This window comes from Rattus norvegicus, chromosome 4, assembly GCF_021556685.1.
Source record: "Rattus norvegicus strain SHRSP/BbbUtx chromosome 4, alternate assembly SHRSP_T2T, whole genome shotgun sequence".
NCBI classification, from domain to species: domain Eukaryota; kingdom Metazoa; phylum Chordata; class Mammalia; order Rodentia; family Muridae; genus Rattus; species Rattus norvegicus.
Genome location: NC_141537.1, coordinates 177,040,649 through 177,064,345, shown reverse-complemented (window position 1 = coordinate 177,064,345; position 23,697 = coordinate 177,040,649). Strand labels below are relative to the sequence as shown.

General features: G+C 41.1%; 1 protein-coding gene and 1 pseudogene across 3 annotated transcripts in view; one reads left to right on the top strand and one right to left on the bottom strand.

The window, feature by feature from the left end:
• Nucleotides 1-7,582: 7,582 nt before the first annotated feature.
• On the bottom strand, nt 7,583-7,706 carry LOC120102719 (small nucleolar RNA SNORA17; annotated as a pseudogene).
• A 13,399-nt stretch (nt 7,707-21,105) lies between these two features.
• Slco1a1 (solute carrier organic anion transporter family, member 1a1) overlaps nt 21,106-23,697 on the top strand; it is a 75,143-nt gene continuing 72,551 nt past the window's right edge. Inside the window, exon 1 of one of the 3 annotated variants that reach the window (XM_087659057.1) lies at nt 21,106-21,238. The gene's annotated coding sequence lies outside the window, so the exon portion shown is untranslated. Of the gene's footprint in view, nt 21,239-22,658; nt 22,848-23,697 lie in introns of those variants that run through there. The other 2 variants (NM_017111.2, XM_087659058.1) reach the window with 2 other exon arrangements.

Below are 23,697 nucleotides of genomic sequence, written 5' to 3'. Positions count from 1 at the left end.
AGGACTGTAAAAAAGAGAATCATTGAGTCAGGGTTACTGGGAATTTGTCATCCTGGCAGTACAGAGACAAGTGGCTAGTTGGTGCCAAGATGAACGCTAGCAAAAAATGGAGGGGTTTGAAGTTGTTGTCTAAGTTATCACATTCACCCCTTGCTCTAGATCACATGAATCAAACAATTTATTCACATTTGTGTAGGGCTAATGATTTTTTAAATTATGTTATTATTATGTTACAATTATGTTAATGTATGTATGTATGTATGTATGTATGCATGCATGTATGCATGTATCTGTGTATGTCTGAATTTATCTATTTGTAATATTGGAGGGTCCTGAAGGCCAGCATGGGCTCTTGTATATTAACAGACACTATAAACAAACATTTGTTTCTTTTGACAGTGATAGGGAAATAGTTTCTTTGGTATAGGGTAACTAGTTTCTTTTGAACCTCACACTCCAGCCTTTGTTAACAATAAGGGATGACAAACTCTCTTTTATAATTGCTTTTCAGCTGAAATTAGGATGTGGTTGTCATGGCCCAGGAAGGCTGAAATGTTACTCAAAGGCCAGAAGGGGACAGAGGACATCTACGTTCCTTTTTAGGTTCTGTTTAACCGTATGGAAGTGTTGAAGTACAGGCTGCTTTGGAGTTATCTGGAATGCTGTTCCAAAGCAGAAGCCCAAGTTGCTATGAAAGCTTTCCAGAAGCATGTGGTTTATATCAGCAGCTTTCAGAAAGCCCAGGTTGCTAGTTTGGAAAACTGAGGCCAAGGCTGGTATTTCTGAATAGTTTCCCTTGTTTAGTTGATTGGAAATCTGCTAGAGGCAGACATCAACTGTAGACAGAAGAAGTTGAAGAGATTATGAGAATATCATTAGCTGTGGTGTATATTTGAAACTATCAGACCTATGGTCCTGGTAGTTGGAGCTGTGGAAGAAGTTTCAAAATCAAGGGATGGAGAGAGGCCATCCTCTGGAATAAGCTACAGGCAGGGAAACTTAGGCTATTCAACCGAATTGCAAGAGTGTTTATCTGGAGTCTCTTTGACCTATAATACTGGGTGGCTATAAATTAAGACTTTTTGAATATTAAATGAAGTATGTATTGACAAAAAGAGACAAAAGTTTTAGATACATTATCATTTCCATTGTTTGTAATCTGTACTGAAATCCTCTTTGAAGAAAAATCAGTTAAAAAGTATTGATAAACAGATGGGATAGTCACATGCTTTAGAATCATTAAAAAAACTTGGGAACACTCCCTCAAAATGAATATAAACATTCATCCTGGGGGAATACATAGACACACACACACACACACACACACACACACACACAGATGTTTTTAACACAATTACCTTCAGGTTTATATTTAAAAGACAACCAAAAGAAATTTGAAATTTGAGCTCTTAACTAGTTATGATGATGCTAGTTAATGCTTTACTAGGGCTAGGGTAATAGTTTATCAGAACTCCACTGATTAAGGAACATCCAGTTATGTTTTCTTTCAATCTTTATAGTTTGCATTTTCTAACCTAAAAACATCTCCTTAGATCCCAAAACATTTTTCTAGTTCCTTTATAACTTAAGTTTAGTGGTGAGATTATGACCAGTTGATCTTCAACTCCATCAGAGATCTGAGAAGGAATAATAATTATCTGAGTAGATAGGAGGTACAGACAAGCAGATTCCAAAATTATAGAAGTGACAGACAGCTGGCTGCCTGGACAGCTACCCAGTATTCTTTATAGTGTTTGAGCATCTCTCTTTAGCCTTCTGGCCCAGTATATCTGACAGATTTATTTTTGAGGCAGGAATTTTGAAGAACTTGCTTACCCTGTCTTGGAAGGGTTTGACAGTCAGCTTTCCATGCCCGTGTTGTCTATTTCAGACAGCATTCTCTCTGCAGATGAAGTTAGGTCATTTTCTTTGCCCAATGGCTAGCTTGCAATAAATGAAATCTCCAAATGGAGCTTCTTGATGCTCATCATCTTCTTGGAAGTGGAATCTGGTGCTGTCAAGAGCTGACATGTCTCAGTGTCTAGAATGTCTTAAATTGGTAAAAAAAAAAAAAACCAAAACATTTAAATCCTATCTTCTATGAGTCTGAGTTTTTTTATGACCATCCATCTATTCATAGTATATCTGAATACACAAATAATTGCTTGTTTTTAACTATTTATTATCTGTTCAACCTAGAATTTCTGTGATAGTCCAGAGTAGTATCTGATATAACCGTGACTTCGACTGTCTGACCATTAATTTGCATTTCTCAACTATCCCTAATAGTTTCCAATAGCACTTATTAAGAGGACTGAATTTAAATCTTGCATTTCAAAAGAGTCGCATAGGCCCAACCTCCATATAAGAGTTGAAACATACATACCTTATGCTGTAACAAAATTAGCCTTAAATTTTATATTGATATACAAGAATTTATACCAATGAAAACATTAAATGTGCATCAATATAACAACCTGTATTATGAATCCAAATAACCTCATTTCCCTATCAATATACAAAATTCTGTACCTATGTATCAAAAATAATCTCATTTTAGAAAAACAATAGCTATAAGTTCTAGAGTAGCTTAAATAATTTAACCCTTATCCTATTATTTTATATATTTCTATATCCCCCTCTTTCTTCACAACTCCATTCCTTTTCTCTAAGAAAGAAATAAGGATAGAGAAAACTAAAGGGAAGATATTAATTCCTGAGTTTCAACTCCCTATTTCATTTCCCCTCTGTCTAAGACCATTACTATTTGTAACCATCCTATTAAATGGAAACATATCTATGATTCATAAAATGACCAAAACCATCCATTCCATTTTTTTTATTTAAGTGTATGCTAAATTTATTCTCATGCCATAAGTTTAGACAAAATAGCAATGATGGTTGCTATCTGCCCAGCTCTGAGGTTTTAAGGCTCATTATAAATATAGATGATTTATGCCTTATACTTGGGAACTATGAGGGATAAATCCCCAAAAATAATATTTACAACAGTTTGATTTCCATGGTGGAGTGTCATCTGTAAAAGCAACTATAAATTCTAGTTAGCCCATATAAAAGACACACAACCCCGGTATTTTATTTCTAAGCTGTAAGCCTTATAATGGGCAAGTTTTGGAACCAATCTAACTCAAATCCCAGCCATATGTCCCTTGTTACTTGCTGTTTCTTCTGGCCACATGCTCATGGTCCATCTCTTCTCATGGTGGCTTCCTCTGTTCTCATCTCCCTGTATCTACCTGTGATCCCCCACCCCCAGACAGGTAACTGAAAATCTGCCTATTTCTATATTGCCTAATTATAGGCTTTAGCCTTTTATTGACAAATTAACTTGGGGATCAAGGTTACATATCATTACTTGTTGTATGTGAGGATCTCCTCACTGGGAGAGGCAACCATATCTTGGGGTACAGAATTTAGCATTTAAATGTGGGGAGCAGGTGTGGCGGCAGTCCCAAGATGGTGCCCGGGACTGCAGCTAAGTCTCATGACTAGCACCTGACTTCCTCACACACCTGAAACTAGCCATGTCCATTGTGAGAGCTGTGCAGGCACACCATGACGCAAGATCAGGCCATGTGACATGGACCTATGAACTGAGACTATGTAGAGTGGACTGACGAGGCGGAGTTGAGGGAGGATATAAGGGAGTGTGCTTGGGGGCTGGGGGTGAAGGAGAAAAAAGAGAAAAGAAAGATTCCTGCTTGCATGCTGTAAGGTTCCTGAATAAACTGCTTTGAGAAGAACGTTGTGGTGTCGCTCCTTTCTGCGGGACAGAGACAGAAGCGACAAGTGGTAGCCCGTACGGGGATCCTCCTCCTTCGTTCAGAACCCATCGCGGTCAGGGCGGCTAGCGGGTAAGTTCCCAGGTAAGTGGGATGAGAAAAGCTCTCGGATTGAGACTATAAGGTTCCCGGTTTTGGGACAAGTCGCACCAAGCACAATGAGGAACTCAACATCAGCTCAGACAGTTCGCCAAGCCCTCAAGGATTTGTTAAAAGCGAAAGGAATTGGGCTAAAGAAAGAAATAGTAGAGAATTTTTTAAAAGCAGTGGACCAGGTTGCTCCATGGTTTCCAGTGACAGGACATCTTACAATGCCCAGTTGGGAGAAATTAGGGAAAGATTTGAGGTTTGCCAAGGAGCAGGGGGTTTTACCAAAAGGAGTGCTGCCAGTGTGGAAATTAGTGAAAAATTGCACAGGGGATGAGCGCGGAGCTCCAAAAGGGAAATGAGGCACTAAATCAGGTTAGGGAGGAACGTTCTCAAAATTTAGAGACTGAAGGAAATTCTAGCGAGGGGGAAATGTCGGAAGACGATCTGGAAAGCATCTCCAACAGCTTAGAGAAAGTGAAACTAAAGGTAGAACCATCAGCTCCGGGGACACCTCATCCACCTCCATATGCTCCGGGCGGGGCAGAGGGACATGGCGTACACCCGGAAATCTGGAGAGTTTTTGGCATTACTGCAGCCATTGTTACTGCTATAGCAGTTTCTGCCGCCGCAGCCATTGCTGCGGCCATATCCCTTACCTCCGTAGTACAGACTGCGGCAGCTGTAAGTAATTTATCCGCAGGTGTTGCAGAAGCTTTAGATGTTCAGGGTAATATTAATAGTCAGTTGAAAGTAGGAATTTTGCTGCTGTATCAAAGGGTCGATTTGCTCCAGGAACAAGCGGATATTATGATGGTGTTAATGCAATTGGGTTGTGAGTGGAAATATTCAGGACTGTGTGTCACCTCCATACCATTTGTGAATGTCAGTTGTGCTGCTCAGTTATCTCGTAATATATCTCAGTATCTTACAGGAAATTGGTCTCAACACTTTGATGGACTAGTTCGGGAATTGAGACAATCCATCGTCCATATCAACTCCACCTGAGTGGACATGTCCTTAGCTGGAGGACTGGCCGATTAGATTGCCACCGTTGCCTCACGGCTGAAAGAATGGGCTGGACTTGCTGGACTTGCCCTATGCCTGATTCTTATTAGTGTCCTGGCCTTTTGGTGCATGTGCTGTATACAGTTTCGTCAGTGCAGAACTCAAGCCTTAATGATACAGGCTTTTGCAGCGGTGGAGACTGGACAGTCTCCTCAAGTGTGGCTTGGCATGCTAGAGAAGTAGTCAATGATGGGTAAGACTCCCTGAGCGTGTCACCAACCTAAGACAGGGATAAAACCTAAGCTGTTTGTCTCCCGGTGACGGGTAAGGGGCATTGCTGCAGGGGGCAACCTAAGACAGGCATTCTCTCTGCCAAAAACATAAAGAAGGGGGAGATGTGGGGTGTGGGTGTGGCAGCAGTCCCAAGATGGCACCCAGGACTGCAGCTACGTCTCATGACTAGCACCTGACTTCCTCAAACACCTGAAACTAGCTACGTCCATTGTGAGAGCCGCACAGGCACATCATGACGCAAGATCAGGCCATGTGATGTGGACCTATAAGCTGAGATTAAGCAGTCTGGACTGAGGAGGCGGAGTTGAGGGAGGATATAAGGGTGTGCTTGGGGGCTGGGAGGGAGAAGGAAGAAAAGAAAAGAGAGATTGCTGCTTGCATGCAGAAAGAAAGGTTCCTGAATAAACTGCTTTGAGAAGAACGTCGTGGTGTCACTCCTTTCTGTGGGACAGAGACTGAAGTGGTATTTAAATATATAGCAAGACCAGATGAACCCACTACAGAAGTGAAGGAGTATTAGCAGGCTTGACAGTGACAAATATTGCAAACAGCTTATTCCCTTTTACCTGTTCTTCTTCTCCCTTCCTAAAAACCGTTATGTTTCTAAGACTAGTTGACAAGGTCTATTCCCATATTAGGACACTGACTCATTCCTTAAGAAAAGGCCAAGGTCTGCCAATCAAAATGTACTATCTTGTGAATATGTCCAGAGTTTACCAACTCACCTTAATATAGGCTCCCCATTCTTACCTTTAAAAACCCAATACTGCAGAAACACATTCTTTTTAATTTTTTTAACATTTGAATTGGTTCTTTGTGAATTTCACAACATGCACCCCAATACTGCTCATCTAATTCTCCCCTCCTCTACCTACCCCAAACCCTTTCAACCTTCTTGACAAGCAAAAAGAAAAAAATCTCATTTTGGAATCTGTAGTGTGTCACAATGTGTAGGACAGTACACTCTTCTGTCCATGCTTCTTTGCTTGCAAATGTTCATTGCAGATGAGTCATTGGTTTGGTAGGAGGTCTCTGGCTTCTGCTATTCTATTAATATTTAAACTTCACTGAGATGCTTAAAAAGCCCATTGTTGCCCATGTCATGGAGACCTTGCACTTTTTGATCCGTAGCACTGGTCCCTTCATGCACTCCAGTAGTTTATTGATGGGGTAGCTAATGTGGTAGGCTAGTACAAAGCCCTGGCTGAAGGCCTGAGAGATAAATGAGGTGGTCAGCCCATGGCTCTCTGAGTCTCATGCTCCTGAACCACCTGCAGCCCCTGCAACCAGGACCAGCTTGATCCTGCTGCCCAACGAGGTGCCTGGTCTCCTGAGAGTTGTAGCCTGTGAGGCACATTGCCAGTTCTCTCACTCTCATGACCCTGGGACCCACTCTTCCATCTGCTATAGACGGTGATGGACAAGGGAGGGGAGGGCATTTCTCCCTCACCTGTGCTGCATGGAAGACAAGAGTCAGGTCTGCTCACATCCTCAGAGACAGCTCTCTTGCAACCTCCACATCCAGGACCAGATCTATTGTGCTGTCCAGGTGAAGTACAGGGCTCACTTTCCTGAGTGTTGCAGCAGGTGAGGGAAGGGGCCAGCTCTCTTGCTATCATGACTCCAGAGACAACTCTCTCACAAGGCCCAGGTGAGGGGTGGAGCCAATCTGCACAGTCCTCAGATATCAACATGTCCCTGGATAGTAGCCCAGACCTGGAACATCTGCCTGGCTTTGGTGGTAACAGACTTATACTGCTTCAGGGCCACAGACCCAGATATGACCCCTGGTGGCAGCACAAGCTAGAATACCACCATGGTCCCAGGTAGCATCACTGGGTACTCACACCAGGCTGTTCCTCACTACCCTTGAATCTCCAGTTCTGGCTTTCTCCATTGTACCCACATCCTCCTGTTTCTCTTTCTCTTCCATTTTCCCACCATGTCCTTTCTCATTTTAAAGGTGCCCAGGGTCTCTGAGTGTCTGAGATCATCTCAGATGTGGTCTCAGGAGTGCATTATGGCATCAAAAAAAGTCATTTTTGGCATTGTCTGTACCCCACCACCCTTTTAAAACTTGCATGGTTCCCAACTATGGTCATCTCAGGCTAGCTCCCTCTCCAGGCCCCATGGCGCTGGTCTGGTGGTCATCTTTGACTTGCTCCTCACCTGGCCTACCAGAGTGGGCCTATGTGAAGATCATCTGTCTCAAGCTCACTGCTACCCAGGGCCCTCAGTCCCAGGAAGTGTTATTCTAGTCTGGATTGCTCCTGCTCTCAGGAGCCTTTGAGACCTGTTCAGTGCCAGACTGGTGGATATGTCAGGCTACCCCTATGTTCTAGTCCCCAGGCATCAAACTGGTAGTCAGGATAGGCTTGATTTTTTCAGGGAATGGTAATCTAATTATTAAGATGTTCATAGGGCAGAACCCAGGGTGTAGACATGGCCTCTTAGCTCTCTGTCACCTACATGTACAGACATAGCAGCTATACTTGCAAGGTTTCTAGGGGCAGGTAACACTAAAGACCATCTCTTGCTTTCTGTTCTCCTGTCAGTCATCTAATCTACCTCAGCAACTCCGTAGAAACACCATGATTAACAGATAGCCCAATGCTCTGGGCCTACCTTATCAGGCAGTTCTGCTACCTCTTCAATGCCCCCCTCCTCAGGAAATGTCACCTCAGATTGACAACTAATAAGTCCTCTCCCAACTGTTACTCTTCCAAAAGTTCCCTCAGCCCCTTTTCAACCAAATGCCAAATCTTGGATAACTGTCCAAAGCCCCCCTCCCCGTTCTGGTGCCCTGCCCCCCTGTTCTCTCTCTGCTTCCCACAGCTCCAACAACTCCCCAACACTTTATTGCTGCTCATCTGCTGTTCTGGCCACATTGCCAACCTATCTTTGCTGTAACACTCTAACAGCCACCACCAGCAGCTGCTTTGCCTCCCTCCTCCCTTCCTGAGACAAAATTCTCCACTTTTGATTATGAAGCAGTTTCTTTGCCTCACCCCTGCAACAAAGACAAACACTATCTCAGAGTGAAGGTCTGGAAAAAAATTTCCAAGCAAACTGTACCAAGAAAGAAGCTGGAGTAGCCACTCTAACACCCAATAAAATAGACTTTCAAACAAAAGTTATTAAAAGAGATGGGGAAGGATACTTTATACTCATCAGAGGAAAAAAAATCCACCAACATGTATAGGATGTCAAATAGGTGAAGGCAGATACAAGATGGTGGTAACCTACCTTGGAAACTGGATGGGTAGAGAGATTGTTGTCAGGCTCAGAGAGAAGCCTTTGGCAGTGTGATATGGGATGGAGCAAAGCGGGTGAGAGGCTTTGCTGACTGAGATGAAGATGTCTACCAGATATCTTGGGGCACTGCAGTGCTGGATCTAGTTGGGGTAAAAGAAAGCCATTTTTTAAATAATTTTACAGCAACAAACATGAAGTCTAAATTCTGAACATCTAGGTCCCAAATGCAAGGGTACTCACATTCATAAAAGAAACTTTACTAAAACTCAAAACACATGTTGAACCCCCACACAACAACAGTGGAAGATTTCAATACCCTATTCTCACCAACAGATAGATCATCAAAATAGAAACTAAGTAGGGAGACAATGAAACAAACAGAAGTTATGAACAAAATGGATTTAACAGATAGCCATATAACATTTTACCCCAAATCAAAAGAATATACCTTCTTGTGGCAGTTTGAATATGTTTGGCTCAGGGAGTCTCTTAGCACCCCATGGAACCTTCTCAAAAATTGACCATATAATCAAACATAAAACAAGCTTTAACAGATACAAGGAGATTCAAATACCTTTTGTATTTTATTGGATTATTAGGGACTAAGGCAGGATTTCAACAACAGAAACAACAGAAGGCCCACCTGAAAGTTGTAGAACAAAAGAAGCAAACATACCCAAGAGGAGTAGAGGGCAGGATATAGTCAAACTCAGGGCTGAACTCAAACAATTAGAAACAACCAGTACAATACAAAGAATCAACAAACCCCAGAGCTGGTTCTTTGAGAAAATCAAAAAGATACAAACCTTTAGCTAAATTAACTGAAAGGCTCAGAAAGTATCAAAATTACCAAAATCAGAAATGAAAAGGGAGACATAACAAAAACTGAGGAAATTTAAAAAATCATCAGGTCTTATTTCAAAAGCCTATACTCAACAAAACTGGAAAATCCAGGTGAAATGGGTGATTTTCTGGACAGATACCATGTATGAAAGTTAAATTAAGATCAGGTAAACTACCTAAACATTAAAAATCCTCCCCCACAGCCTATCCCCCCGCCAAAAAAGCCCAGAGCCAGGTGGTTTTAGTGCAGAATTCTACCAGAGTTTCAAAGAAGAGCTAATACCAATACTCCTCAAACTACTCCACAAAACAGAAACAGAAGAAACACTCCCTAATTCATTTTATGAGGCTAAGTGCCACACCAGCTCCAGTGGAGTCTGTCTGACATGAAACAATCATGGTCAGCAGGCCACAGATATGTGTTCCTTGGAACTTGGTCTTCTGGAGACACTTGGCCACTTACTTCCTCCTGGACTTTCTCCCTAGTTGATTCAAATAGGTACGAACAGGAGTTACATATTTGCCCTTTTGTTTCTTTCTCTACTAACAGGAACATCGAGACCTGATTTGGTCTTTATGGACTATGACTTTTTTGAAAGCACTAGCAAAAATTAAGTAGAATCAGAATGAAACTCTAAGAGATGTGATCAGTGACTTACAACAGGAAGAATTAAGGTGCTAGCTATTAGAGGGGAAGTCCTGTCAATTACAAAAAATCCAAACATTTAGGAATTCCTATCAAGTAGTTACATGGAAGAGAACATTATTTAATTAGAGGAAGGTGGTGGGCCCCTCCTTTAGGTAAAAACAACATGTAGATACAGGACTACTGCAGAGCCATTACCCTACACAGGGACATATGATGAAGAAGGGGATAGCGGGGTTAATACTCATGGAGAGTACTATATTATTCTTTAAATTTTATAGAACGGTTGGCTAGATCATGTCCCCGTGCTTGCCTATTATCAAAAGGAACTATCCTATCTTTAAAAAGACAATTACATAAATTTTGGCTAAGAGAGAGTAAAAGACGAAAGATTCCTTACAGCTGGCGGTCCTGTTGTTATCCAAGAGATGATATTTAGAGATTGAGGTAAATGAGGTTTTTGACCATTGTATGGCATCAGTCTGATTCTCAGGAAAATTTACCTCCTATTTTACTTTCTGTTCTGAACTTCATGTAAACTGTTAAACTTTTTCTTGGTTATTGTTTGAGTGTACCCTGGCAAGGGGTCAAAAAATTAGCTCCTGTTCAAGCATTTTATATAACCACAAAGCAGATTTCAGTAAAATTGCAGCAGATTCAAACCTCCCTGAGTGTGTTGTGTCTGTCTGTCATTGCACCGACCCTGTGCCTTCCTGAGTACCAGAGCCCTGCTTCTCCTGTGGTGTCCTCCGTCTAAGTGGTCTGTGGCAGCTAAGTTACACTGAAGACCAAAACAAACATGAAGACCTAAATTATAAAGAGTACTTTGGACCAATTCACTTATGAATTGATGCAAAAGTACTCAATAAAATTCTCACAAACAAAATGCAAAAACACATGCAAACCATTATTCACCATGATCAAGCAGGCTTTATACCAGGAATGCAGGAGTGTTTCAGTATATGATCATCCGTCAGTGTAATCTACTATGTAAATAAACTCAAAGAAAAAATTCAAATGATCATCTCATTAGATTCTGAAAAAGCCTTAGGCAAAATATAACACCCCTTCATGTTCAAAACCTTGGAGAGATCAATGATTCAAGTCACATCCCTAAACATAATAAAAGCAATATACAGCAACCCACTAACCAACATCAAATTACATGGTGAGATATTTGAAGAAATCCCACTAAAATCATGGAGAAGACAAGGTTGTCCACTCTCACCATATCTATTCAATACAGTACTTGAAGTTCTAGCTAGAGCAATAAGACAACAAAAGGAGATCAAGTGGATAAAACATGGAAAGGAAAAAGTCAAGGTATCAATATTTGTAGATGACATGATAGTATACATAATTCTACCAGAGAATTCCTACAGCTGATAAACAACTTTAGCAAAGTGAATGGATACAAAATTCATTCAAAAAATCAGTAGCCCTCCTTTATACAAATAACAAATGGGCTGAGAATGAAATTAGGGAAATAATACCCTTAACAATAGCCACAAAAATTATAAATTACTGGTCTCCATCTGTGCCTTGGAGCTAAGGCTATCCTACAGCCCTCTGTACCCAAATCCTGCCCTTAGAGAGCTGGTCTCCCAGGAGTGCTCTCACTCCTAAGCCCACAGCTGAGACCCTACTTTAACTCCAATAACTGTCCAAAGAGTGACCTGCCAGGTGCTCACAGGGGACAGGAAGTGCGAAACAGCCTGGGACAGGATCCTTTCCATCTGGATCTGCACCCAGAGCTAAGGCTGTCCCACAGACATCCAAATTCAAATCCTACCCATAGAAAGCTGGGCTCCAAGGAGTGCTCTCACTCCTAAGCCTACAGCTGAGACCCTACTTTAGCTCCAATGACTACGCAAGGAGTGACCTGTTAGTAGCTCACAGGGGACAGGAAGTGTGAAGCAGCGTGGGACAGGATCTTTCCAGTTTCCATCTGTGCCCAATGCTAAGGGTGTCCCACAGTCCTCTCTATACCCAAATCCTACCCGAAGAGACTTGATCTTGCAAGAGTTCTCTCATCCCTAAGATCACAGGCTCACAGGAGAGAAAGGCTCCATTCAGAGACAGCAAGACCAACTAACACCAGAGATAACCAGATGGCCAGCAAGTCCTGGATACCCCAACACACAGGAAAAGCAAGATTTAGATTTAAAATCACATCTCAGGATGGTGATAGAGGACTTTAAGAAGGACATAGATAACTCCCTAAAAAAATACAGGACAACACAGGTAAACAGGTAGAAACCCTTGAAAAGGAAACACAAACAGGTGAAGAAATTGAACAAAATCATCAGGATCTCAAAAAGGAAATAGAAACAAAAAGAAATCACAAATAGAGACAACCTTGAAGATAGAAAACCTAGGAAAGAGATCAGGACTCACAGATGCAAGCATCGCCAACAGAACACAAGAGATAGAAGAGAGGGGCAAAAGATATCATAGAAATCATTGACATATGAGTCAAAGAAATGCAAAAATACAAAAAGCTCCTAACCAAAAACATCTAGGAAATCCAGGGCACAATGAGAAGACCAAACCTAAGGCTAATAGGTATAGAAGAGAGCAAAGATTCACAGCTTAAAGGACCAGTAAATGTCTTCAACAAAATCATAGAAGAAAACTTCCCTAACCTAAAGAAAGAGATGCCAGTGAATATAGAAGCCTACAGAACTCCAAATAGATTGGAGCAGCAAAGAAATTCCTCCCATCACATAATAGTCAAAACACCAAATGAACAAAAAAAAAAGGAAAGAATATTAAAAGCAGTAAGGGAAAAAGGTCACAGAACATATAAAGGCAGACCTATCAGAATTACATCAGATTTCTCACCAGAGACTATGAAAGCTAGAAGATCCTGGGCAGATGTCATACAGACCCTAACAGAACACAAATGCCAGCCCAGGCTACTGTATCCAGCAAAACTCTCAATTAACGTAGAAGGAAAAATCAAGTTATTCCATGACAAAACCAAATTTACACAACATCTTTCCACAAATCGAGATTTACAGAGGATAGTCGATGGAAAAACTCCCACACAAGGAGGGAAACTACACTTTAGAAAAAGCAAGAAAGTAATTTTTCAACAAATCCAAAAGAAGATAGGCACACAAACATAATTCTAACCTTAACAATGAAAACAACAGGAAACAACAATCACTATTTCTTAGTATCTCTTAACATCAATGGACTCAATTCCCCAATAAAAAGACATAGACTAACAGGTTGAATACAATGTAAACAGCACTTTTCTGCATACAGAAAATGCCACCTCAGTGACAAGACAGACACTACCTCAGAGTAAAAGGCTGGGAAAAATTTCCAAGCAAATGATCCCAAGAAACAAGCTGGAGTAGCCATTTTAATATTGAATAAAATTAACTGTCAACCAAAAGTTATCAAAAAAGGTAAGGCAGGATACTTCATGCTCATCAAAGGAAAAATCTACCAAGATGAGCTATCAAGTCTGAACATCTATGCTCCAAATGCAGGGGCAACCACATTCATAAAAGAAACTTTACGAAAGCTAAAAGGATACATTGTACCACACATAATAGTAGTGGGAGACTTCAGCAACCCACTGTCATCAATGGACAGATCATGGAAACGGAAACTAAACAGAGACACATTGAAACTGAAGTTATGAACCAAATGGATTTAACAGACATCTAGAGAACATCTCACCCCAAAACAAAAGAGTATACCTTCTTCTCAGCATCAGTAGGATGATGTCATTATGCAGCAAGGCAAGCCCACCATAAAGAAGCCTATCATTGGATGAGAAGGAAGGGTATGTAGGGGGTGGGGTGGGAGGTAGGGAGGGAAAGTCTAGGAAGGAGAGAGGAGGAGGAGGAGCAAGAAATCAAGATGGAGACAATGGAGTAGGATGATTCCCATCCAGGTGGATCAGGTCAATTTTATTTTGTTTAGGTGGGCAGTTTACATTTTTTTCTTTATTAACTTGAGTATTTCTTATTTACATTTTGATTGTTATTCCCTTTCCCGGTTTCCCGGTCAACATCCCCCTAACCCCTCCCCTCCCCTTCTATATGGGTGTTCCCCTCCCCATCCTCCTCCATTACTGCCCTCCCCACAACAATCACATTCACTGGGGGTTCAGTCTTGGCAGGATCAAGGGCTTCCCCTTCCACCACAAGAATAAAAGTTCAAATGTTCAAACTAAGGTATTTTTTCCCTAGACCCCTTTACTCTACCTTTGTCCCTAGTCTATCATTAACAGATTGTGAATCAGTTACAGACTGCTTCACCAACTTCAGCCCCAGTTGCAGCTGTTTCCTCTGAATGTGCATCCTGACCCAGCTTCACAAACTACACTTCCCTAGTCTCAGGCAGTACCACAGACCCTGGACATTGAATGACCCAGCCTGCCCTTCCCAAATTTACCTATATTGCAGTTTTTTTAGTTCCCTAATAATGATGTCCCCAGTATCAGCAGGAAGCACCCAGAGAAAAGGCGCTTACTTGCCTAACACACAACTCAATAATAAAACAGAAAGTGGAAATGAAGGGTCTCTAGCAAGCCCAAGCTTCGCAAACCCAAGCCTGAACATGGCAAATGCTTGTCTTTTTACCACTTTTGGTCACCCTTGCTGACAATGTTGCATTCTGAAACCTAGGTCACAAGGTCTGTTCTCTTAATTGGCCACTTGACTCATTCCTGAAGAAAACACCAATCACAGTTATTTGCCTAATATGTCCGATCAGGATCTACCAACTCACCCTAGCACAGATTCCCCTCCCCCAACCCTTCTTCTTAAAAACCCAATCCTGCAGAAATACCTTCTCTTGCTCTCTTGCTTTTCTTGTTGGCTGCTGCCGCCATTAAAGCCATCGTTCCCCCCTCCACCTTACCCTCTTCTAAAGATGAAGGAGAAGGCATACATTGAGGATGCTCAGCAAATTGTGTCCTGAAACAACCATTGTGAAGAGCAACAGTGTACATTCATTGGGCTGCAGTGTGTGCTCACAATGGTGAGGTACACAGGGCTGTCTCTACCCATATATAGTCCAGGACCTAAGGCCTGCAGCATTTTACCAGAAGTAGCGACTAGAACCTCCCAAACATCTGGACCCATGGATGTTCTCTTTTTGCTACTATTTGCTCAGAAGTATTGGAATCAAGGTGGCACCAAGCATGAGATCTGTTGAATAATTTATTTCAGTATCCTGTGCTTGGAACCTTGTCATAATATTTTAGAATGCAAGAATACGTTATTATTTTTGGTTGTGAGCCTCACCTTTAATGACTGAGCCATCTCTTGATCTATTCTTATCATCCTGTACAAAGCTTAAGTCCAAGTGGATCAAGGACCTCCACATAAAACCAGATACACTCAAACTAAAGAAGAAAAAGTGGGGAAGAGTCTCGAACACATGGGCTCTGGGGAAAATTTCCTGAACAAAACACCAATGGCTCATGCTCTAAGATCAAGAATCGACAAATGGGACCTCATAAATCTGCAAAACTTTTGTAAAGCAAAAGACACTGTCATTAGGACAAAATGGCAACCAACAGATTGGGAAAAGATCTTTACCAATCCTACATCTGATAGAGGTCTAATATCCAAAATATACAAATAACTCAAGAAGTTAGACTCCATAGAGCCAAATAACCCTATTAAAAATGGGGTACAGAGCTAAATAAAACATTCTCAGCTGAAGATTACCCAATGACCAAAAATCACCTAAAGAAAATTTCAATATCCTTAGTCATCGGGGAAATGCAAATCAAAGCAACCTTGATATTCTACCTCACACCAGTCAGAATGGCTAAGATAAAAAACTCAGGTGACAGCAGATGCTGGCGAGAATATGGAGAAAGAGGAACACTCCTCCATTGTTGGTGGAACTGCAAACTGGTACGACCACTCTGGAAATCAGTCTGGAGGTTCCTCAGAAAACCTACCTCAGACATAGTACTACCTGAGGACCCAGCTATACCTCTCCTGGTCATATACGCAAAAGATGCTCCAACATACAACAAAGACACATGTTCATAGCAGCCTTATTTATGATGGCCAGAAGCTAGAAAGAACCCAGATACCTTTCAACAGAGGAATAGATTCAAAAATCCATTCAAACAAAACCATATATACTTGAGACCTCCCATTCTGGGCTTGAACCCCAGGGTCCCTGCACACTAGGTTCCCTCAACCACTGAATGTTAGCCCTAGCCCCTAGCATCAATTTTGTTCCAGACACTGATCAAGGGCTGAAGACGTAGTTTAAGAGCAGACTGTTTGCTTTATATGCACATGGTCCTAGGTTTGATCCTCACTCCATACACACACACACACACACACACACACACACACACACACACACACACACACATTCTTCACATTGAAGAGTCAGTTGGACAATGTAGGAGGGAGTTTTGGTGGAATGGAAGCACATGGGGAAAGATTATTAACGATATGTGGGTCCAGCATGATGTTGCATAACTTGACATCTTCCGTTGTTGCTTACAGATCTTCAACATTAACATTGTCCTGATGTTAAACTATGACTCACATTGGGAAACTGAACAAAGTACTTGGACGCTATTAGACATGGAGAAGAACACACATGATATGCACTCACTGATAAGTGGATATTAGCCCACAAGCTGGGAATACCCAAGATACAATTCACAGACCACATGACACTCAAGAAGAAGTGGATGCTTCAGTCCTTCCTAGAAGGGGGAACAAAATCCTCAGAGGAGGAAATATGGAGGCAAAGTGTGGAGCAGGGACTGAAGGAAAGGCCATCCAGAGACTGCCCCACCTGGGGATCCATTCCCATATACAGATATCAAACACAGACAATATTGCTTATTGTGCATGCTGACAGGATCTTGATATAGCTGTCTCCTGAGAGGCTCTCCCAGAGCCTGACAAATACAGAGGCGATGCTCGTAGCCAACCATTGGACTGGGATTGGGGTCCCCAATGGAGGAGTTAGAAAAAGGACTGAAGGAGCTGAAGGGGTTTGCAACCCTTAGGAAGAACAACAATACTAACTAATCAGAACCCCTCCCCCCCACCTCACAGAACTCCCAGGGACTAAACCACCAAATAGTACACATGGAGGGACCCATGGCTCTAGCTACATATGTAGCAGAGGATGGCCTTGTTGGGCATCAATGGAGGAGAGTCCCTTGGTCCTGTGAGGGCTCAATGCCCTCATAGAAGCTGGGGGAGTGGGAATGGGATAGGGGTTTGCCAGAGGGGAAACTGAGAAAGGGGATAACATTAGAAATGTAAATAAAGAATATATCCAATAAAAGAAAAAAAAAAGGAAGAAATGGTGCTTCTGGCCTCCTGAAGATCTATCCTTAGTGTGTTCTGAGGTTTAGTGATAACTTTGATACCCATTCACCTATATGAATAGATCAATTCATCCGTCTAATTATTGAAAGTTATCTTGAGTGACTGTGATATAAAAGCCACTTTAACCAGGTCTATTATACCCTCGATATTTCTCACTGTGTAATTCCCTTTGCTGACAGGATCTCACCTGCAAAAAGGTCCTTGTCCTAGTGAGATACAACATATTTGGACAAAAATTTGAACCCTAATAAACACTTATAAAGTAATTACTTGAGCAGTCTCTAACACTGTTTCATTGGCAGCCACAAACAGACCAACATGCTAAACTTGATGCTTGATATAGACCTACCAAATTACAGGATACCAGCTATCCACAATCCTTCATTATTTTCAGAGTTAAAATCTCCATTTGAGTCTCAGGGAGCCTTTTTATACATTCTTTCTTTTGTTTTTAGAGATTTATTCATTTTTATTCATTTGTGTGTGCATTTTATCAAAATGTATGTCTGTGCACCATGCACATGCAGTTCCTATGGTGGCCTGAAAAGGACATTGGGTCCTCTGCAACTGGAGTTACAGAGCAGTATTGGCCACCATGTGGGTGCTGGGTAGCAAACCCACGTCCTGTTCATGAGCAGCCAGTGTTCTTAACTCCTGAGGTGTCGCTTCAGCCCTAGGACAGCATCCCTCAGTGCCATGTGTGGTCATCAAGGACCAGAGTCACTGAGGTTCTCAGAGTACTCACCAGAGTGTGCTTGGGATTCTACTGTAAGGGCCTGATAGGGGGCATGGATGCAGACCTTGTTTGTATGTTTTCTGGAACAGCCTCTCACTTTTGAGTTTTAAAATGGTCTCTTCCCTATTATCTCCTTTGGGAATTCAGAACTTTTTTTTGAGAAGTCTAAACTTCTTATTTTATTTAGTGTCCATTATCGCGTTCCTGAGCTTTCAAGAGTTATTGCAGAAGCATGCTAGCCTTACCAGGGCTAAATGTTAAACTGATTGATACTTTAAGCAGTCGTGGGGACAAAGGAACATATAAAGGCAGTTTGTAATGAGAGGTGAGAATACATCCTTTCCAATGCTAAGTATATTTGACGAAAGCTAACTTTATAATTCAACACTTCCAGAGGGCCTGTTTGGAAAACTGTTTTGCTTGGAAGTGCTCCATGTCTTGAAACAGGTATTCGGTCACTAGAAATGCTGACATTTTCCATATTAGGGGGCTCTCATCGGCATTTTAAATTCAAAACAAACAAAAAATATGTTTGGGTTTCAATTGGCCTTGCACTCTTAAACAATTCCTACTTTTGAGTTATCTAAACAACTCAGTACATACTCACACCAAACAAACATGCATACTGGAGTGTTAGTCCCCAGAACCCATGTAAAAACAGGACAGATGTGGTAGCAGAGAGTCCCTGGAGACAGATTGCACTGTCAAACTGACTAGCTAGACTAGTGGTGGGGTTCACTTGAGAGAATCTGCCTCAATAAAGAAAGTGCAGAATGATAAAGAAGATTCCTAACATCAATAAGCATCCACATGTACAAGTACATGACAGACAGGTATGTTCCCACACAGGTGATCACACACACACACACACACACTGACAGTCAGTCAGGTATGCTCCCACACAGGTGATCTCTCTCTCTCTCTCTCTCTCTCTCTCTCACACACACACACACACACACACACACACACTGACAGGTATGCTTCCACACAGGTGATCACACACACACACACACACACACACACACACACACACACATACAGACAGGTATGCTTCCACCCAGGTGATCACACACACACACACACACACACACACACACACACACACACACATACACACTGACAGGTATGCTTCCACACACACACACACACACACACACACACACACACACACACACAGACAGGTATGCTTCCACACAGGTGATCTCACACACACACACACACACACACACACACACGTGTTCACACCCTCACACTCACATGCACAAGCACACACTTTACTCACTTTTCATGTTTTACCAATAAATAATTTCACATAGATCTCTGTAAGGTTGTATTGTATTGATGTAGTTAATATCCTCAATTATTCAGCTTCTCATATGCATCGTGCAACTCAACCTGTGGTTTTCTCTGTAATTCTTAAATAAATTACTTGATTCTTCTTTTCTCCATCCATTAATAGTTGACTTTACAGTTAATGTTTTAGCTTTTTACTTACTGGACTTATAAATAGGTTTTTTTTTGATGGTTTGTTTGTTTGTTTGCTTAAATTCAGCTCATCAATGTTAAAATGAAGTTGTCAGTTTATAGTTTGAGGTGAACACCTCTAGTCACTTTTCCTCCTCTTTTTCAGTCAACTAAGTGCTTCTTGTACACTTCTCATGTTCTTGATTAACTTCTCTGCTAAGCACCTCTTACTCACATTGTCAAACTCAAAAGTCAACTGGATTCACATATCTCTCACTCCTGCTTTAATTTCTGTTTTTAATCTTCAGCATAGTGAGTATAGTTGATTTTATTTATTCTCCTTGGACAGTCCATGATGACTTGATTACCTTGAGTTCTGAAGGTCACTCATTCCCTTTAGCAAGACAATGATGACTATACACATGTTCTCTTACATCCCTTTACCTCAAAATTTCTTCTGCTTCCCCTTATTGTTTTTGTAAATTATTATTTATTTTATTTGTATAGGTATTTTGTCTGCATTTATATCTGTGTGCCATGTGTGTATAGTGACCTCAGAGGCCAGAAGAAGGTGTTGGGTTCCCTAGAACCACCTCATAGCAAGGTGGTTATGAGAGGGTGGGCTGGGAATTGAACGTGTGTCTTCTGCGAGCACAGCTATTCTTTTAATCACTGAGCCAACTATTTGACTTTAGCTATCCCTTCTCTAACAGAGCCCATTACCCCTTCTTATACAAGGACTATGCATGGGAACATATGCATATACATATATATATATATATATATATATAATTTTACTAAAGATGCAAAAGAATTAAACAGGAAACTATCCACGTGTGTTCCCAGAGACATTGTTTTATAGCTGGGGGACACTATAAGAATCTCTATGTTTCCAATAAATGAAAGGACAGTGTTGTATTGAAACCAATATAGCTAATATTCTGGAAAAAAGCAAATTGAAAAGCACAATGAAAAACAAACCAAAAAAAATCAAGGTTTTTTTCCTTTGCTATAATCTAGTGAACACAGAAGCAAGCAGGCAAAGGACAAAGTGCACAGAGGAGATGAGCAGGATGAAACAAATTCAAGAGAACTGTGTACTACAGAGCTTAAAGCTACCTGGTAAGACTTAGGTCTAACAAGTGTCTCAAGTGTGGAAAACTGGCTTCTCCTGCAACTATCTCCTCTTTCTCTAGATACGTTTGTTGCAGGAAGTGACATTGATGCCACTGTTAAAGACAGAACTCATGTTTTGAATTTCCTGTTCTGCTTCTCAATCTACACTTAGAATATATCTAAAAGCACTAGGTGGCTCTATTGCTGGTGAGGGGTTTGTCTGGTTTTGCATGGTAAAACCGCACGAATGAGTTATGGATAAATTTTCCCATAGGGACACATTCCATGTACCTTAAAGGTAGGAAACAAAAGTGTGCCTACATATGTCAGGCTTAACAGGTGGAATTCAGTACTGTCTCCTATGATTTCTGATTGAAAGAAGTGGACCAAGGTAAAATAATTTGCTAGAAATCAAACCAGTCATTATAGATTCTCTGTGTTCTTCCTTTGATTGGAATTGGCTGAAATGATTCCAGCTGGAAGTCATCCAGTAGGCTGTCTCTTTTCGTTAGAGGTAATTTGAGGGATCTGGAAATAGGTGTGTTTCATAAGACTTGTTGCTGTGGTTTTATTTTACCACCACCAGCAAGAGGACCATTTCCTATGGTTTCTTCATGAGTGTACTTCTCTCTTGGCTAAGGTAAAGCAAACCCTTTGTTTCCTTAATTCACAGCAGGTGGAATGAACAGCATGTATTTTCTGATAATACAAAATGTGTGGATACTGAGAGTGAGTGAGTGTGGTTATTCACTTTGAACAAAGTTGTATTCTCCTGTGTTTGAGATATTTCTAAGGACCACCAAAAGGGTGTCTCCTCTCTGGGGTTTCTGCTCAATGAATATAGAGTGTTAATGCAGCAAGATAGTTACTGTTTTAGAGATCTGCTTTGCAGTATGCTCACCTACTTTCTTAGCAATTCTGTCCTGTATTCTTAAAAAGTTTGTGAGCAGACATCCCATCATATATCTTTAAAATAAAACCAACAATGAAAGTGGTTCGCAGTTGTGGTGAATTTTGCCTAAGAATGGTTGTGGTGTGCTCCCACCCCTCATGTGGATGCTAAAGAGGGGGAGATATCACACTTTTTCACTCTGCTTTATTAAAAGTACAGTGTGCTGTTTTCATGAGCATTGATGATTGACGTGGATTTATCTGTATGCTCTGTGATCCTGGGAGCAGACGAAATTGTTTAAACAACTCTCTGCTAACAAAGTGACACGTGGATCACTGTGTGCACATTTCTCATTTAGGTTCAATGTAACATGATTCGAAAACACAGGTTTTGCTGAATCAATGAAACAGATATTGTTTTTCCTTGTTTTCATCTTTAAAGTGCATCCGAAAGATATGTTTTCCGTGTAAAAGGTTGTCTGTCACATTCGAGAAAATTTATTAACATTTAATCCGTTTCCAAGTTCCTGGCTTTCTGTGCTTTATTCACAGTCAAGAGACTTGTTTGTAAAACTTCTCTAACACACCAAAAGTGTTTTGAAAGGAATCTTAAAGATGGTGGTTAAAATTAGCCCGATGATTACTTAGTGCATAGTGTACATGGAAAGAACTATCCAGTGATCTTCTGAGGGGTGATTTCAGTTTCTTTTGGAAAAAATGAAGACTAGATATTTAGAATGGTTTTATTTTAGTCCACTAAAGAAAGTGAAGACACGTTTTAAATGGGAGTGACTTCTCTCTTTCTGATGGGCAGGGTGTGTAAGTGTTCCATTTTTGAGGAGAAAGGTATCTTGGCAGTTAAGTGCCAAGGATTACCTCAAAGTCATACTGCACAGTAAACATTGCAAATGGATTTATTAGGGCTTTTATACCCCATTTTGTGTTTACTATAATTACAAACACAGGGTACAGGACAGGGCATGAGTAAGTTATCACTAGACCAGTTTATGCTGAAATGGGGCATCAAAGTCCTTGGGACAAATTTTACTTTCATAAGCAATAGATAATTGGAGCTTCTCTGAATTTGGATTCATTTCTAGGGACTGGTAAAACTGTAGTAGCAACTACTTAAAAGTTTGGTTAGAAATCTTTTTGATTAGTTTTTGAAGAAATCTAGACAAGAAGTTTATTGGTAGGGTATGACTGCCAATTAAGAAAGGAGGAAGCGGGGTTAAGAAGAGAAATTTCCAAATACATATTGGACTTGTAATACTCTAAGTGAGTCTTAACTACCAGGAGAGCTCCCAAGTGAGACATAAGAATGGAGTTCAGTGCAAATGCAAGAGGTTTGTTTTCAGGTGAGTGACTAGAAGGCAACCCTGAATGGCTATAACAAGCAGTTTTTCTACTTTTTAGGGATACAGGTTACACCAGCAAGGTTACAGTTAAAACTTATTGGCTAAGCATATTGATCTTTGAATCTATTGATTAGCAAGCATGGGCAGAGTGTGAATGCATTCGAATTCTATCTGGGACCAGAGGGTCAGGTGACTATCAGTCAGTACATTCTGTGGGTTTTTCAGAATATCCCTGTTCCTCCCAGCTGTGGGAGGAGAATGGAAGTAAGCCTAGGCTTGACCAGAGACAGGAAACGGGAAACTGGTCTAGCCTTTCCCCAAAGTAGGTGGGTGTAAGACTGACGAAAGCCTCTAGGGTCCTTCAGACTATCAATGATCCACTGGTCAGAGGAACAGAGGAGCTGTTTCTGAAATGTTTTTGGAATTCTGTCTGGAGTTGTCAGATTTTGTCTTACTATATCATATTGGTTATGATAGGAGCAACATTCCTCCCTGAAGAAGAAACAAAGACTACCTACCTCTACTCTAAATCTAATCTCCACTGGCTTTGTAGTACAACAGATGCCAGTGAGTCTATTTTACTGTAGTGTAAGAATGGTCTGAGCCACCCATTGGAGATCCCAGATTTACTTTTATGAAATCTGATGGTAATGAGAGGTGAGGTGAGCAAGTCTAGTAGTCCGGTGGGTGAGGCTATAAATTATGGTCATGAGTTTGACTCAGAAAATTAGTTACTTTTATTTGCCTGATATAATTGTTATATCTCTGTAGCTCCTGGCTCTATCTGAAAACCTAGGCCTAGCTGTGGAAGCTTCTAGCCTCTGTAAAATGTAGGCCTAGATGTTTTCTG